The sequence below is a fragment of the Kogia breviceps genome, chromosome 15 (genome assembly GCF_026419965.1).
Source record: "Kogia breviceps isolate mKogBre1 chromosome 15, mKogBre1 haplotype 1, whole genome shotgun sequence".
Classification (NCBI taxonomy): domain Eukaryota; kingdom Metazoa; phylum Chordata; class Mammalia; order Artiodactyla; family Physeteridae; genus Kogia; species Kogia breviceps.
Genome location: NC_081324.1, coordinates 84,643,617 through 84,661,028, shown reverse-complemented (window position 1 = coordinate 84,661,028; position 17,412 = coordinate 84,643,617). Strand labels below are relative to the sequence as shown.

At 51.3% G+C, this 17,412-nt stretch overlaps 1 long non-coding RNA gene across 1 annotated transcript in view; it reads left to right on the top strand.

The window, feature by feature from the left end:
* LOC136792678 (uncharacterized) overlaps positions 1-16,024 on the top strand; it is a 32,063-nt gene extending 16,039 nt beyond the window's left edge. The window contains exon 3 of the long non-coding RNA XR_010836819.1: positions 15,992-16,024. This is a non-coding gene — a long non-coding RNA (uncharacterized lncRNA). The remainder of the gene's footprint in view (positions 1-15,991) is intronic.
* Positions 16,025-17,412: the final 1,388 nt, after the last annotated feature.

The following is a 17,412-nucleotide window of genomic DNA, read 5'->3' as shown; positions in this document are numbered from 1 at the left end:
CTCTCAGTAACAATTCCTGCGAATCATAGGTTTGGTGTGTGTAGTCCACACTACAAGTTGCTTTCCCAATATCCATTCTGCTTACCTTTCTTTGTAATAAAACCCAGGTTTTGTTTAGGACAGCACTGTACCCAGTTTAAACTCCACCTTTCCCAGCTTCCTTTGCAAGTAGGGGTGGTTCAGGATCCACCTCTGGCCAAATGAGATGTAAGTTAGATGTGGTTAGGTCTGTGAACGGTCTTTAAAAAGTGAGGGGTGGGGGTGGGGAACAGAAGGAACTAAGGCTGATCTCTTTCCCTTTGTTCTTTCCCTTCTTCCTGCCTGGAATTTAGATGCAATGCTGGAGGTAGAGCAGCCTCCTTGTGACCATAAGGTGACCATTAAAATAAAAGGCTTAGAAAAGGGCTCGAGTTACGATGGCACGGTGGAGCTGTCTTCTTAACAAAGAGAAAGAAATCTCTTATTTGAGTAAGTCACTGTGATTTGGGTTTTGAGATATATGTAGCCAAATGCAATTCCCAGTTAAAATAAATACATAACTATGACAGTAAAAAGTGTTCCTCTGTGTGTGCCACTCCAAATCATGCAGGCCATGAAACTCTGTTTGCATAAAAGCCTCATCATTAAAGGCAAAGACACTGCTTGAAACTGGAAAAAAGAGGCTAGCCTAGGAGAGAGCTGGGTACATGGCAGATGCTGGGTTTTATGTGTTTGTTTTTACCTACTTCCTTGCAAATGTGGATTTGACAAGATTTCTGGAATCAAGTTAAGCTGAAATTAAATTGGGAGAAGAGTTAAGGACACCTGGGAGGTCTCAAATGACATTTTCGCCCATCATCATTATCGTCATCATCATCAGTCTCAAAATCTCTAGAATACACACTGTTTACAGGGCCACATGCCAGGCAGTAGGGACTCTGAAGGCACACTGGCCTGATCTGAACTTCCAAGAAGCCCGTGTGCAGGCAAGAGGGAAGGCCAAGAGGGCATCAGAGCTGTGTAATCACAGAAGACTGCTTGGAAGAGGTGGCATTTGGACTGGCAGCAAAGGGTAAAAGAGAATGCCCATTGAATGAATATCTGCTTTTCCTAGACACTGTGTAGAGGCTATTGCCAGCCTCATAACATCTCTGTGATAAAGGGATTATCACGAGGGAACTGAGGCTCAGAGAGGCAAAGTGACTTGCCCAGTGTCACACAGCCTGTTATGTGTAGATCTAGGGCTCAGCTCTGAACTGTGAGACTCCAAGCTGAACTTATCAGCATTTTAAATGGGGTTTCCCTAGGACACTGAGAAATGCGAGGGAGAGGACCCCAACCTCAGAGAGACCATAGCCCCTTAATACAGCCAAAGGCTTAGAATCTACCAGAGCCTTCCAAGGTGCTTTTAATTATCCACATTTCCAGAAGAGGAGACCAGCTTAGAGAGGTGAAGCCACTTTCCCAGGGTCACACAGCTGGAGGAGCAGAGCTGGGGCTCAGGCCCAGGTCCATGGGGTTCTAGGGGCTCAGAGTGCACTGGGGATCCCAGGAAGTCTTCCTGGAGGAGGAGGACTGAATGTGGCCAAGAAGGTAGTAGAGGGAAAATCTAGGCAAAGGTGTGGCAGTGGGGATATTCAGGGTCTATGTGGCCTGGATTAACAAAGAATCCAGTGTGTTTTTAAAAAAGTAATTAATTAAGTAACTAATTAATTTTTGGCTGCATTGGGTCTTCGTAGCTGTGCGCGGGCTTCCTCTAGTTGCAGTGAGCGGGAGCTACTCTTTGTTGCAGTGCACTGGCTTCTCACCGTGGTGGCTTCTCTTGTGGAGCGCGGGCTCTATGCACACAGGCTTCAGTAGTTGTGACACGTGCGCTCAGTAGTTGCGGTGCGCAGGCTCTAGAGAGCAGGCTCAATAGTTGTGGCGCACAGGGGCTTAGTTGCTCCGCAGCATGTGGGATCTTCCCGAACCAGAGATCGAACCCGTGTCCCCCTGCATTGGCAGGAGGGTTCTTAACCACTGCGCCACCAGGGAAGTCCCAAGAATCCAGTGTTCATTGTGTCTTTCCTATGTGCACCATTCTGAACCCTTCACAGTTATGAACCCCTTTAATCTTCACAACCTTATGAAGTTGGTACTGTGTTTGACCCCATTTTATAGAAAGGAAACTGAGGTGCATTGTTATTAAGCTCTCTGTCCTTGACTTTCAAGGCATTTTCCTTATTGCTCATTCTGCAGGCAGCCCTGCACCCTGAGCTTGATTTCTGTGCGATTCCAGGTGCCAGTAAGCAGCAGGGGCCATGCGGTTTGATCACTTGAGGCTTCTCCCTTAACCTCCTAATCTCAGTGGTGGATGCTGTTGTACAACTGTTCTCTTCTTCCTCCTCTTCACCTCAGGGCCCCACAGTGGATGTCTGTGGCCCTCCTGCCTAGGGTCTTTCCTTCTGGAAGGAAATTTCTCATGTCCCACTGGGGAATCAACCTTCCATTATACTTCACCCTTTAAGTGAGTCAAACTCTCCCCATCACCACAGCCATTGGGTCAGGGACAGTCTTGTGACCCAGCCATGTGACTCAGGCTGGGCCAATGAGAACCTTCCCTGGGACTTTTGCTGGAAACACTTGGGAAAAAGATCTCTCTTTCCACTGATTTGCTGTGCTGGTGGGGTGTAATTAAACCTGCCTGAGAAAGAAACCAGCCTGGAGGAAAGTAGCACCAGAAAGGAGAGACAAGTGATGACATTATTTGCACCCCTGAATCCAGCCAGGCCTGAAATCCACTCGGGACTTTTCAGTTACATGAAACAAGAAATCTGAGAGTTGGATGTCTATCTTTGGCTATGCAATTGTCCCCTCCCTATCCCCCAGCCTGGATCATTTCTGGTTGCAGCAGACTTTGCTGAGGTTTGGGGAGCAAGGAAGGGAGAGGTCTGGCAGCCAGTCTATTTTCTCAAGACTCCCCCACTTTCCTGTTTTCTAGTGCTTTCCTTCTCTCACTCCCCAAGAAACTCTTTTATCTAAACATTCCTATGCAGCCCCCTACCAAGGTCAGGCTCCAAACCCTCATCACTGTGTCCTACAAGGCAGTGGCCATCCACTCTTTCCCCATACCCCAGCCTCACAGACAAACCAGCTTTGGCCTTTGCCATGTCCACTTTCCCCTCCCTTTAGTGAGTAAGTTAATGGCACCAGAAGATCTAAGTTCAAGTCCCAAACCCTCTGTTCAACAGTTGTGTGACCTTGGGCAGGTACTTGACCTCTCTCTGCCTCCATAACCTGGTCTGTAGAATGGGAGTACGGATAATGCACTTGTCTTAGGGTTGCTGTGAGGATTAATTGAGTGAATTTATGGAAAACATGTAGAGCGATTTCTCTATAAGCATTTGTAGAGAATGGCATAGGATGGTATAGGAATCAAGTATAGGAAGGTATAGGAATCACCTCCATTAGGAAGCAGCAGTAGTTACCAATGTGTTCCAAAGTAATCATTCCCCTAACTCCAGTGCATCTGGAGGACTTTGAAAAAAATGTCTCCTGCCCAAATAGAAAGGAAGAAACAGGGGTGGGGTTAGGGTTAGGGAACCTTCAGCATGGGATGGGGGTGGAGGGCTTTGGACTTGATTCCTGGGTGGGAATGAGGTGCTATTTCTAGCTTTTCACTAGAGAGAGGAGATATCCCAAACGTTTGCTGTATGGGGTGTTATGCAGCGGCGCCACATTCTTGCTATAACTTAAGGACTCCACGCATCCTGCTCTAGAGCTGGGTAATAAAGGAGCAGTCACCCTGAGTGAGCTGAACAGCCTACCAGCTGACGTGGAGATGAAAAAAGGACCCAATCAAGCTAACAGCCCTTCCTGGCTGCCCTGCAGTGATTGCGCTTTGTGCTGAGCTGGGGAAAATATTGGCCATTTAAGCTTTCACACTCTCTGGGGAGCAGCTGCGAGAGGAGGGGCAACCGCTGGGTTAGACTGGAGAGAGTTTGAGCCGCTGTGGGCAGCAGAGAGGGGAGTCTTATTCCAGGCGAGCCCAATGCCCTTCCATGTCTGAAATAACTGCATACTCACGTTCATGCAGACGGCAGGCTATGGTGATCTTGCTTTGCCCCATTTTACAGATGAGGAAACTGAGGCTCAGAACGAGAAGTGAGCCACTCAAGGTCAGACCAAATGCAGAAAGTTCCAAATGCGGACCAGGTCTGTCTGACTCCAAATTCCATGTAATTTTTGTTGTGCAGGTTGCCTCACAGATCTGGTAGGAACAGGATGGAGGAGGTGGTGTGGGAGTGGAGAAGCCAATTTGGGAAGCAAACCAGAGAGGGCTGAACCTGGGGGCTTTGCACGTGAGAGTGAGGGCAACCTAGATGCAGGAAGTTGGAGGAAAAAGTGTGTGTGTGTGTGTGTGCGCGTGTGCGTGTGTGTGTGTGTGTGTGTATGTGCGTGTGCAAAAGAGAGATAGAGAATTACCAGCCTCTTTCTTGGTTCTTCAGAATTCCCTGATGTCCCAGATCACTTTCAGGGCTGTGAAATATCCACTTATTTCTTATTCTACATAAACCATAAACATATATTTAATTGAGCACCTACTACATACCAGGCACTATGCTAAACTCTAGGAAACCTAGCAGAGGACAGGACAGACAAAAATCTGATGCTTCAGGGAGTATATATTCTAATTGGGGGAGAGACACCAAAAAAGGTAAATAACCAAGAAGGGACAAAGTAAGGTAAGTTAAGAGCAGATTCTCAGGCAGTAAGGCAGAGGGGATAGGAATGAAAATCTCCGGCATGGGCAGGGAGGAGCTGCTTTATAAAAGATGATCTTGGAAGGGAGGAGGGGATGTTCAAGCTGGGATCCGTGTGTCAGGAAAAAGCCAGAGACTGGGTGTCTGTAGGCTGGGACTGGATGAGCTGACCTCTGACGCCCTTTACCTTCACCTGAAGGGAGAGAGATTGAATAGAAACCCCTCAGATGATAGCAACTACCATTGATATCTTGACTGCAACTTCCTGAGAGACCCCGAGCCAGAATCACCCCTGAAGTCACTCCCAGATTCTTGACTCACAGAAACTGAGATAATACTTAATTGTTTAATGCTGCTAAGTTTGGGGGACTTCTGTTATGAGCAATAGATAACTAATACAAGAGCCATCTTGGATGGATTGTTTCTCTTTGAGGGTGAGAAAAATCTTCCCCAGAAACTTGCCTGCCATTGGCCAAACTGTGTCACATGATCACAGCTAGCCCAGTCTCTGGTTGGGGGCGTGATCATCCTGGACCAATCAGGACCCAGGCCCTGGGCTGAGTCTCTAGAAACACCGAGGTTGGCAGATGCTGGAGCAAAGCCCCGGAAGAAGATTTACAAACACTTCCTCCAGATCTCTAAAGCCTCCCAAGGTTTAACCCCCAATATACCCTTCACAATGACCATTTATGGAGCACCCACTGTATGCCTGCATTCTTACCCGTACTAAGTTCTGGCTCCACAGTTTTCATGCCGGAGTTCCCAGTTAACATCCCACCCTTCCTTCAAGGATGACCCCAGCCTCCATCTCATCCTAGAAGCCTTCCAAGGCCCCCCACAGAGGTTCACCAGACAGATATGGGTGATTTAATCACTTGCTGTCACCACCTGGAGTTATTTCATCACTTGTTGCTTTGTTTATAGTTGGTTCCTCCTCTCCCGGCCCCATTAGAATGAAACTCATTAGGACTAAAGGTCTTGTTACCTCTTTATTGCTTAGAAACACTGGTTCAGGGGTCTGGGCACTTGGGTTAGAATCATGGCTCCTCCATTTAGCAGCTGTGTGACTTTGGGCAAGCTGCTTAACCTTTTCTTTTTTGGGGTACGCGGGCCTCTCACTGTTGTGGCCTCTCCCGCTGCGGAGCACAGGCTCCGGACGCGCAGGCGCAGCGGCCACGGCTCACGGGCCCAGCCGCTCCGCGGCACGTGGGATCCTCCCAGACCGGGGCACGAACCCGCGTCCCCTGCATCGGCAGGCGGACTCTCAACCACTGCGCCACCAGGGAAGCCCCGTGCTTAATCTTTTTGTGCCTCATTTTCCTCACCTTCAAGATAGAGATGATAGTAGTACTTCTGTCAGAGGGCTGTGGTGAAGGTTCAATGAAGCTTGTGTATCCAATGCTTGGCACTTGATACATTGTCATTAAAGGATTAATTAATTCAACAGAGCCCCTTCCCCTCCACTTTTGGAGGCTGACTTCCTTTGTTGTGGCCTGGGGCTCAGGAAAGAGATGTTTTCTTTCTCTCTCTCCCTCCCTCCCTCTCCCTCTCCCTCCCTCCCTCTCTCTCTCTCTCTTTCATCCTCTCTCCCCCTGCTGCAGTAGCTGGCAGCCACCCTGGCATTGACCGGAAGGGTGATTTCCAAGCCCTGTGCACTGGCCAGCCCTGACCGTGATGCTGACAGCCAACCCCTGAGCCCCTGAGCTGCTGAGCCGCTGGCAGGAGACAGCCTTCCTTGAATGGGTGCTCCTTTCCAGACAAGGTGTCTGGCAGGAGCTTTCTTCCTCAGGCGGCTCCTTGCAGGAAGCCTTCCAAGGTGTCACCCAAGGGCACACCTGTGCCCGGGCTGGGGGGTTGTGAAATCAGGCCAGGCTCAATAGAAATCAGACGCTGGGTTCCCTCAGCTTCTCCTTTCCATTCATTGTTGCCCTGGGGAATTACTCTTGGGGACAGGACTCTGGGTCTTTAGCAATAATAGTAGTGATAATAATAACACCGTCTGCTGAGAGCTTCCTATGAGCCAGGCTCCGTGCCAAGTGGATTATTCCACTGAATCAGCACAGCAGCCCTGTGAGTGGGTCCTAGCATCACCCCCACTTTACAGATGAGAATACAGAGGCACTGAGGGCAAGGCACTGACCCTGAGGGGACAGGAGGGAACAGAAGCCTGGAATCTGACGAGTTGGGGAAGTTCTTGAGGGCTGTGCCGTGGGTTGTGGGTGGGAGCAACCGCAGCTGAGAACAGGAAGGCCCTGCGTTTGAGGTCAGGCTGGCCTGGGCGAATCTGCCCCCCACCCACTGGGCAAGTTCTTAAAGCCCCAGCACCTCAGCGTCATCGTCTGTAAAATGGAGCCAAATGTGGTCTCCCTCCTAGGCTGTAAGAGTGTTGATGGAAAAATGAACCTGGAGCCCATGATACACAGGGATACGTGGAATACCGTAGGTGCTCAGTAAACGAGAGCTGGAAAGGGAATTCCCTGGAGGTCCAGTTGTTAGGACTCTGTACTTCCACTGCAGGGGGCGCGGTTCGATCCCTGGTCAGGGAACTAAGATCCTGCATGCTGTGAGGAGCTGCCAAAAAAAAAAAAAAAAAAAAAGCTGGAAAGGCCACAGGAGGCTGGAATTCCATATCGAATAGTCTCAGAAAGAGGCCTCTCCCTGTCCCCTTACCTCTTCTAAGATGCTGGCTTTTAAGAACCAGTTACTTTCAAGTGGGAATAAGAGAGTCAGGAAGGGAGAAAAGAATATTTGGTATGATCTTTGGCTACAAGTAACAGAAAACCTAACCCAGTGATGTAAACAAACAGCGTTTAATTTTCCTATACAAAAAGAAGTCTGGGAGGTGGGAGTCAGTTCCAAAGCTCAGGTCATTTCAGGTCACTGTCTGTGCTTCTCTTGGCCTCTCCCTCAGATCACAAGGTGGCTGCCAGGACTCCAGGCATCACATCCATGTTCAAGGCATGAATAAAGGGCACAAGGGCATCAGCTACCTTTGCTCCTTTTATTAGGGAAAGCAAAACCTTTCCCACAGTCGCACCAGTTGGCCTCAGCCTCCATCTCATTGGCCAGAACTGCAGAGGATGCTGAGGAAGCAAACAGTTAGCCTTTCTGGACATGGTGGTTGATGCAGGAATGGAGAAAAGGCTGGCAGTTTGTGATGGGTCAGTCACAGTGTCTGTCACAGAGACTCCATTTATTGCCAATATCTTTAGATTTAATACAATCACACAACACTCCATAGAGTTAAGAGCACAAACCATGGAGGTGGGTCTCCTGGATTCAAATCCCAGCTTGGCCATTTTCTAGCTGTGTGACCTCGAGCAAGTTACTTAACCTTTCTGTACCTCAGATTCCTTATCTGTAAAAGGGTGATCATATTAGTACCTCCCTTACTGGGCCATTATCTGAGTTAAATGTTAATTCATGCAAAATGTTTGGACAGTGCCCAGCCTGTACAAAGCTCTTTATAGGTATTAGCTACTATTATCCCCACTGTCTCCCATCCTAGTACCCGTCAAGGCTGAAAACTGACATAGGTCACGTTGTCCTGGTTTTTATGTGACTCATTATGGATTAACATATGCACCAAAAATATCCTCAGTAGGACGATGCGGATGGAGCCAGCCCCACAAGGCAAACTGTAGTGTTCCGAGATTACCTTGTGAGTTCCCTCATCTAAATAAAACCAGGAGCTAGAAATGGCTCAGCCTTTTCCCCATCTACAAACCAGTCAATTTCCTCCTCCTCTGTGGAGTGCACAGGGCTGCAGAGAATATTACTTAGAAGAATAGAAAAGGCATTCCAGAATCCAGTGCTAATAACATTACTCTAAAAGCATTTCTCCCCTGTTCAAAGTTAACTCGCTCCTAATGATGATAAACTGCCCCTGCTGCTGCCTGGTCCTACCAGTGCTGAGGAGGCCAGATGATTCTCCAAAGGAGTACGTTTCAACCTCCAACCAGGGTCCTGCTTTCCTATGTGTTCTGGGGCAGCCTGGGTGCCAACAGTACCGGTTTGGTCCCTGGCAGGAGGCAGGTGCTGGGAGGCATGTAGCAGCCGTCTGAACGTTGTCCTGGGGAAGGAAATGGCCACCCTGCTGTCTCCTGACGTCCTGGGTTCCTCTTTATGAACTTTCCAAAACAAAAGCTCCGGGGAGAAGACAATGCACCATTCACAGGTGCCGGAGGAAGATGCTGGAATGTTTGGCTCGTTTAAGCTGGATAAGACCCAAATCTTGGAGGCAGCTCTGCAGATTTTAACACTTGAAACAAGATTCTGGTTCTCACCGGGTGAATCACTCTCGGGAGACAGAGAACTGTGTCGCTGGCAGTTTCGTTCTGACTTTGTGACAACTCATGCCCTTCTCTCCTCACTCCCTTCATGCCAGCCCCCCAAAAAGCATCCAGGGCCTGAAGTGGAGAGAGGATTTGTTTCTCTTGATCTGCTCAGGGGAGGCTCTGAGTAGGACTTTCTTTGGACATGTGGCTAAACCGTGGTGTACCTAGGGTGGCTTTGTGAATTACCAGAGCATCGTTGTTCAGGGAATGAGTCAGAGGACTTTGAAGGCTTGACATTCTGGAGTCCTTAGACACGTAGCTGATCAGCAAAGGGGACGTTTCACCCTTGTGGCCTCTTTGGAGCTGGGAACATTCTGGATAATAGTGCATTTACTCTCTCCACCAACACCATCTCAGCCTTAGCCTAGAGTCTGAGGGGGGACAGGGAAACTCAGACCTTCTCCTGCCCAATAAGCCCAGATCTTACCAGTTTTCCCCCCAAATACTCACTGTATCACATATTTACTATAAGGCACATTCAAATGAATTATGTACTGAGAATTTAAGATGATCACAAATGGACCATTTTGACCCAAATGATCCTAGTAGTCCTGTGCTGTGTGTCAGGCGCTAGTGATACAACACAGGCATTAAAAAGGATGGGGTGACCTATGTCCGTCTGCCATGAATTTTTTAAAGAAATATTTGTTTATTTTTTTGGCTACACCTCGCGGCTTGCGGGATCTCAGTTCCCTGACCAGGGATTGAACCCGGGCCCTCGGCAGTGAAAGTGCCAAGTCCTAACCACTGGACCACGAGGGAATTCCCTCTGCCATGAATCGATGTCCCAGACATGGAGTGTTAAATGAGAAAAGCAAGTCAGAGAACAACATGGAACAGAAAATGGGGAAAAAAAAGAATAAAAAGGTTGAAAACCAAATCAAGAAATTTTCTGCCAAGAAGTGGTATGGTGTAGTGGTCAAGTGAGGATCAAAGCCAGACCGTCTGAGTTCACCACTGCCCACCATTGGCTAGCTCGGTCCCTCTCTGAGCCTCACTTTCTCCATCTGTAAAATGGGGGTAAGAATATAACAGCCCCAGAGGATTTGCTAGGGGCGCCATACAAGAATATGTTAAAGGAATCCAGTCCTTCCCAAGGGCACCCCCGCCTTTGACTGTGGTTTTCATCTCTGTGCTGGGGTTGGAATCTGGGGGATGATGCTCTACTTCCCACTAGAAATGCTGGCATTTTTCGCTGTCAGCACATGTAGATTACATGTGTAAATTTTTAACAAGGAAAAAAAAAAAAAAGGAAATTAGTAATGCTATTTTTAAAGGGAGTTTTGAAGATCTCCTGGCCCGCTGAAGGGCCATCGTGCAGTTTTGGGGGTGCCGGCTGGGGAGTGAGCACAGGGTGGGCTCAGCCTGTGGCCAGGGCTGTGGGTGGAGGCATGCTGCCTGGAGAAGGTGAGGGGGCCGCTGGACGCTTATCAGGGGTGGGGTGGGGAGCTGTGCTTTCCTCTTGAGAGGCCCGTCTCACGTTACCTGGCAGCTTTAGGACAGAAGTCCTTTAGCAAAGCAGGTTCCTTCCTGCCCAGCGATGAGCTGAGATTAAACGCCTGGCTGAAGCACAAAAGGAACAGCTTCATCTGGAAAATTCCACTGCAGGGCGAGGCTTGCCAGGCCTTGAATGCAGGGGCCTGGGGATGCCTGAGTGTTCCCTAAGAGGTTGGCTGGGTTCCGGTGGGAAAAGGGTTCATTCAGTCAAGAAGCAAATTTTTCCTGAGCACCTACTATGTCCTAGCCACTGTTCTAGTCACCGTGGACATGGCCAATGGATAAATAAATTGGTGTGAGAATTCCACACTCCAGTTGTGAGTTCTATCAAGACACTAAAGTAGTTTGATGGGACAGAATGTGACTGGGTATTGGTGGGGCGGAGGTAGGGGTGGAGTGAGCGTGTCTACTTTTGATCAAGTGGTAGGAAAGGCCTCTCTGAGGAGGTGACAGTTGTGCAGAAATCTGAATAAAATAAGGGAGCCAGACCTGGGCATCTGGGGAAAAGCATGCCGGCTGAGGGCACAGTGTGTGCAAAGGTCCTGAGGTTGGAGCGGGCTTGGCACGTTTTGGAAAGAACCTGGAGGTCAGTGTAGTTGGAACCTAATGGTTTAGGGGGGAAATGGTGGGAATGAGGCCAGTAAGGTGAGCGGGACCAGATCATGCTGGGCCTTGTGGGTCACGGTGAGGAACTTGGATTTGGGAATTCACTTTCTCATTCACTCAATATACCTGGTTTTTCAACACCAATTAGGTGCTCAGGGTACACTTCTGGATGTTTTCAATTTATCTAGGTCAAACGGACTTTATCTGTTCACACAGTAAGTGTTGGGGCAGAGCCCACCTGCCCCCCACCCACAACTGGGAACAGAGGCCCAGAGGAGTTGTTTGGGATGACAGGCAGATCTGGGGACCAGCACTCGTCAAGAGTGAGGTGAGGGCTTCCCTGGTGGCGCAGTGGCTGAGAGTCCGCCTGCCGATGCAGGGGACACGGGTTCGTGCCCCGGTCCGGGAGGATCCCACGTGCCGCCGAGCGGCTGGGCCCGTGAGCCGTGGCCGCTGAGCCTGCGCGTCCGGAGCCTGTGCTCCGCAACGGGAGAGGCCACAACAGTGAGAGGCCCACGTACCACAAAAAAAAAAAAAAAAAGAGTGAGGTGAGCAAGGCACTCAGGGCACAGAGTGGAAGGAGGTGCGTCCTCTCCGCAGAGGCGGCACCTGCGAACGAATGAGTGCTTCCTTGAAACTTGCACCTGGATGCCGTGCCTGTCTCATTCTCATCCAGGAACTGCTGAGGATTCTTGGACCTGGTTTCTACAGACCCAGGGGGTCCCTGAAGCAGCTCAGGCCCTTGAGGGCGGCAGTTGAGGGGGTAGAGATGCTCTCCTCGAGGCCACCTTGGGCCAGCTACCTTCAGGAAGCTTCCAGCATAGCTGGCCAGCTGTTCCTCCATCAGCCCTGACCCCCCCCAACACAAACACGTGTGTCCCCTTTTCACCTGGGTGTCACGTGTGGGTGGTGCCACCACATGTTATGGGTTGAATCGTGTCCCCCATAAAGATGTGTTGAAGCCCTAATCCCCGGAACCTGTGAATGTGATCTGACTTGGAAATAAGGTTTTTGCAAATGTAATCCAGTTAAGATGGTGTCATTCAGGGCCCTAATCTAATATGACTGGCGTCCTTAGAAGAAGAGGAGAGATAACAGAGGGAAAAAGTCACGTGAGGACAGAGGTGGAGATGGAAGGACGGAGGTGGAGATGGAAGGGATGCGGCCACAGCTGAGGAACGCCTGGGGCCATGGGAAGCTGGAAGAAGCCGGGAAGGATCCTCCCCTGGAGACTTTGGAGAGAGCCCAGCCCTGCCGATACCCTGATGTGGGACTTCTGACCTCCAGAACTGTTGCTCTAAGCCAAGAGTCTGGGGAACTTTCTTATGGCATCCCAGGACGCTAACACGTGGTGTTTAGTAGGTGAGGGCGCTAAGACCCTGAGGGGTGGCCACACCTGCCTGCAGCCACGCAGCTGGTCAAGGTCACAGTCAGGACTTGAACTCAGGCCGCCTCAGTGTCAATCCAGGGCAGCTGCCCATCTGGCCCCACCTGTGCCTTCAGCCCTCTGCAGGGCTAGGGCTTTTCCCACGTACACAGACGCCCTGGGGACTTGGTCCAACGCAGCTCCTGGTGCGGTCGGTCTGGGAAGCGGGGTAGCCCGGGCTCTGCTCCACGTGAGGCTGCTGCTACTTGACCATGGACAGCGCTTTGAGGAGCAAAGACCTAGAAGATGACTTAGCCGCCAGTCCGGACACCAGCCTACCTCACTCAGAGAGCATCACTCCGTTCCGTCTTCACCCCTCGGAGACAAGGACTCAGTCCAGCATGGGGTGAATCCCAAGTAGCTGAGTCAGGGGTCAGCAAACTGATTTTCTGTGAAGAGTCAAATAATAATCCTTTCAGGCCTTGTGGGCCAGAACGTCTCTGTTGCTGCTACTCAGCTCTGCCGTTGTAGCGTGAAAGCGGCCATATGTAAACAAATGGGCATGGCTGTGCACCAATAACACTTTATTTACAGAAGCAGGGTTGGGGCCAGATTTGGCCAGCGGGCCCTAATTTGCTGACCCCTGGTCTAAGCCAATCATGGTCCCTATGTCCCTTTGTTAGTTGGGTCATATAACCCAACTCCAGCCAATGAGACGTAAGGGGGACTCCAGTAGGGGTTTTATGGGGGATCTTGACTTGCTCTTAAAAAAGAGAAACACACAAAAAGAGCTGACTGGCTCATCTTGGGCTGTACTTTGTCCCGGTGGGATGTGATGACTGGATCTGGGCAGCCATTTGGGGACCTTGAAGAGCATGATCTATATTGAGGGCAGCAGAACAGAGAAGAGAGGGAAAGAGCCTGGTTCTGATGTCACCACTGAGCTGCTGGATCAACCAGCCCGGGAGCTCCTTCATTCACCTCGGGATTTCTTATCATGGAAAATAGAAATCTTTTTCATTACTAAAGCTGTTGGAATTCGGATTTTTTGATTTGCTGCCTAAGACATTCTGACTGATACAACCTCCTCCGGGTGCCCCAGGCCTCTGAGCTGCTAACTTTCCTCCTGCCCGAGTAAGCGTCATCTTTTCTAGGTACTGCAGAAGGTGACCCCTGACCAGGTCTCAGGGTGCAGTGAAAACTGTGCAGAACTGAAAGTCTAGAGTTTGGGCTCCCTGCCCCAACTTTGTGTTACTCTGACCAAACCGAGTGGCCTTCTGGTAAAACGAGGGCAACTCGACTGGTCCGACAGGTTTGCTGTGGCATCCCAGGGAGGTAAATAACAATGGCTAGGACAGCACGCAGGGCTCCACCCACAAGTCCTGGGTCTCTCTTCCGATTCTGCAATGCCGTGATTCTGCAATTCCATGTGCTTTCCTCCAGACTGCCCTGCCTCACTTCTGCACACAGCTCTTGGGCGGCTGGAAGCGCTTTGGCCCCGTGTCCAGAAAGCCTGACCTTCCTGGGAGTTCTCATGCTGCTGGGGCAGCCCTTAGGCGACCATTGAGAGTGTGGGGGACCGGACCCTGCTCTGGAGGCAGGACAAACCAACCTCGAGGTGTAACTCACGCTCCAGAGCCCCCCGCGGATCGGGCGAGGGCTGGGACAGTGCCTCAAGTGATACCTCAGCTTGGCATCCACCCCTTCTCTGACCTGTTCCCCCTGCTGGCCTCCCCAGGAGGACCTGGCTGCTAATCCTCATCTGTTTGGGGGGTGGGAACTGGGTAAGCCCCGTACTTACCCATACTGGGTAAGCGCATACCCTGTGCTCCTTGTTGCTGCTCTAAGTGTTTTGCATGTATTAACTCATCTCATCCTTCCCAGGAGTCTCTGAAGCAGGTACTATTATCCCACTTTGCAGAAGGGGAAACTGAGGCCCAGAGAGGTTCAGTAACTTGTCCAGGCTCACACAGCTTGTCTCACTCCAGAGTCTGTATCTTAACCATCGCATTGTACTATGCAATGGCACTCTGGGGCTAGCATCCTGGGTTCAAGCCCTGGCTTTGCTCTTTACTAGTCATGTGACCCCGGGCAAGCAATTTTGCCCTTTTGGACTCTAGTCTTTTTATCTGTTAAATGGGTTATCGTGATAATTAAGTAATTAATACTTGTAAAGAGCTGAGTACCCAATACATGTCAGCTGGTATTCGTTATTATTAAGGGAGGGATGTCTTAGAGCTGGCTTTGCTCTGCTGGGGTAACAAGTGGGCAGGGAGCTCTCAGGACCCCCGAGTGACCCCTGGGGGAGGAGGAGGGAGGGGTAACCAGCTGAGCCCCAGCCCACTCAGTGCCCAGGAGAGGCAGGATGGGGCCCACGCAGGAGTGAGGGCAACCAACACTGTTGCCATGGCAGCAGCCTCCAGCAGGTTCCCAGCTGTTCAAGGAGCCTGTGGGGTCTCCACCCACCTCCCTGGCTGAAGGCAGCCAGGTGGCTGCAGGGCCTCCACGCCCACGCGCAGCCTCCTGACTTACAGCCGGAGCGTCTTCTGGCTCAAAGCACACATCACTCAGTTATGACCCATGGGGGCGGCCACACAGGGAAACGGCAGGGCCACCCCTGAGGCCTGATTAACATGAAGAGCCTCCCGCAGTCTGAGCGGGCTTTGGGAGTGGGAGGGTGCGAAGGTGAGGGGGTCCTGAGGCCAGCACCTTCCTTCCCGCCAGGGAACCCCGCCCCCTTTCCTATGCCATTTATCTGTCCAGGAGGTTGGAACGGGTGAGAGGTTTTGAATCCAGCTGTGAAGACCGCATGTCTGCCAGGGGCTTTGCTTGGATCCGTCCCTCCCAGTAGCTCCACCTTAAAGAACACCTGCTGCATATCTGGTGCTGTCTTTTTTTTTTTTTTTAAACTTTATTCTTATTTTTAATTTTTTGACTTCACAGCAGGGCATGTGGGATCTTACTTCCCTGACCGGGGATCGAACCCGTGTCCCCTGCAGTGGAAGTGTGGCGTCTTCCTCGGAGTCTCAACCACTGGACTGCCAAGGAAGTCCCAGGTGCCATATTTAGCACTTTGGGAACAAGTCCACGAGGCCTCATTAGTCTGTGGTGTTGTTCTAGCATTTTTGCTCCTATTTTACAGATAGGAAAACTGAGGCACAGAGAGCCTAAGTCACCTGTCCCAGCAAGGCCTCTGCTTCCCCCGGTCCTTCTCTATTTCACTGAACAGGGGCCCTCAGATGACACCCGGGCCGCACGAGCAGGCATTTACTGGGCCCCTACTGAATGCAGGCATGGTTCTGGCCACTGCGGTGAGTGGAGATGAATCACGGCACAGCTGCGACCCTCAGAAAGAAGCGTGCAGGTGGCCCAGAGACCCCGTTCTCCACCTCCACTAGGATTGCTCAGCTCTGGCCAAGAGCGGGGAGTCCAGTGTGGCCTGCAACCTTTTTTTCCCTCTGCAGGTAGGAACAAAGACCGTCTCACTTGGCAATTACAGCAAACTCAGCTCTGCTGGTCTCCAGCTGTCTCTTCTGCCTGATGGGGTTTCTTTGGGGTAAATATTAAATCAAATCAAACTTCAAGCTTCCTGGCAAGCTGTTCTGTGTCCCCACCACCTCACTCCCCTCCCCGGCAAGATCCCGCCTCTCGCCTCCTTCCCGATGGCATCCGGCTGGGGGAGGCGGGCTCCTCAGGGTGGCAGCAGGGCAGAGGCTCAAGTTCAAGGGCAGGTGTCGTGTTCCCAGGGGATACCGGTGCCCAGGGAGCTGGGGCTTAGTCCTGACAGAGGTGAGAACTCTGGGTGGACAGCCCCTGGGGTCAGCCCCCGACACTCCTTTTCACAGGTTTCGCTCCTGGCCACTGTGGCCAAGCTGTGGGAGGTGGGTATTTGCTGCTCCTTCAGGAGGAGCCTCAGTTTCCTCATCTGTAAGATGGGGCTGCAACCCTTTCTCTGCTCTGAGAAATCACCCTGTTTTGCAGACCTCATGAAAACAACACAGAGCAAGTGCCTTATAAACTGTAACGGTATCATTGCGATGCACTTCTGTACCACCTTCATAACTCACAGTTAGAGCAGCTGAAAAAGATGAGTGTGAAACTCCCCTCCCTCCTTTCCTTCTCGTTTTTTCCTTCGTTTCTTCCTCCCCCTCCTCCCCTCCTTCCCTTCTTCCTTCCCTCTCTTCCCTCCTGCTTGCATAGAAAAGCAATTCCAAGCTCCGATAATTTTTCCCCATGCAGGCGGTTTCCGCCCCCATCATGGGCGGGGGGTGGTGGTGGTCAGGGGACCATGGAAGGCGACAGCTCAGGCACCCAGACCTGCAGGCGGCCATGAGGAGGGAACATTATTCTCTGTAATGTCACGGTCATCCTCAGCACTTTTTATGTTCAAAGTGCTTCCTTGGCGCTGAATAATTAATTCTCGCCACACTCCGTGCGAGGGAATAAATAAATGTCACTTGTATGGGGTGACTAAGCCCGCAGGGAATCAGGGCTGACAGCTTCAGGCGCCAGCGGAGGGGTCGGCCGGGGACGTTGCCTTCAGAGCCCATGGCTGAGGCAGCACTGGCTGGGAGCTGGACCAGCCTGGGGCCGCCCGGGGTGACGGGTGGGGCCCACGTGGGCTCGGGGCGTCTCCTTTGCTTGTTCTGGAAGCATCAGGAGCATCCAGTGAGGGGCGGGCCCCGGACCGCAGTGTTCCCGTGGGCCTCCACCTTCCGGTCTGTGAAATGGGAATCGCCCGGGTGCTCATTTCCCAGACTCACCGGGACCGGTGCAGATACAGCCCTCATGGAGGTTGGCCCCAGGGAGAGCTTCGGCACAGGGTGTCGGGATGTCGGGATATCGCTGTCACCTCACATGCCCACTGCTCCCCCACCCCCCGAAA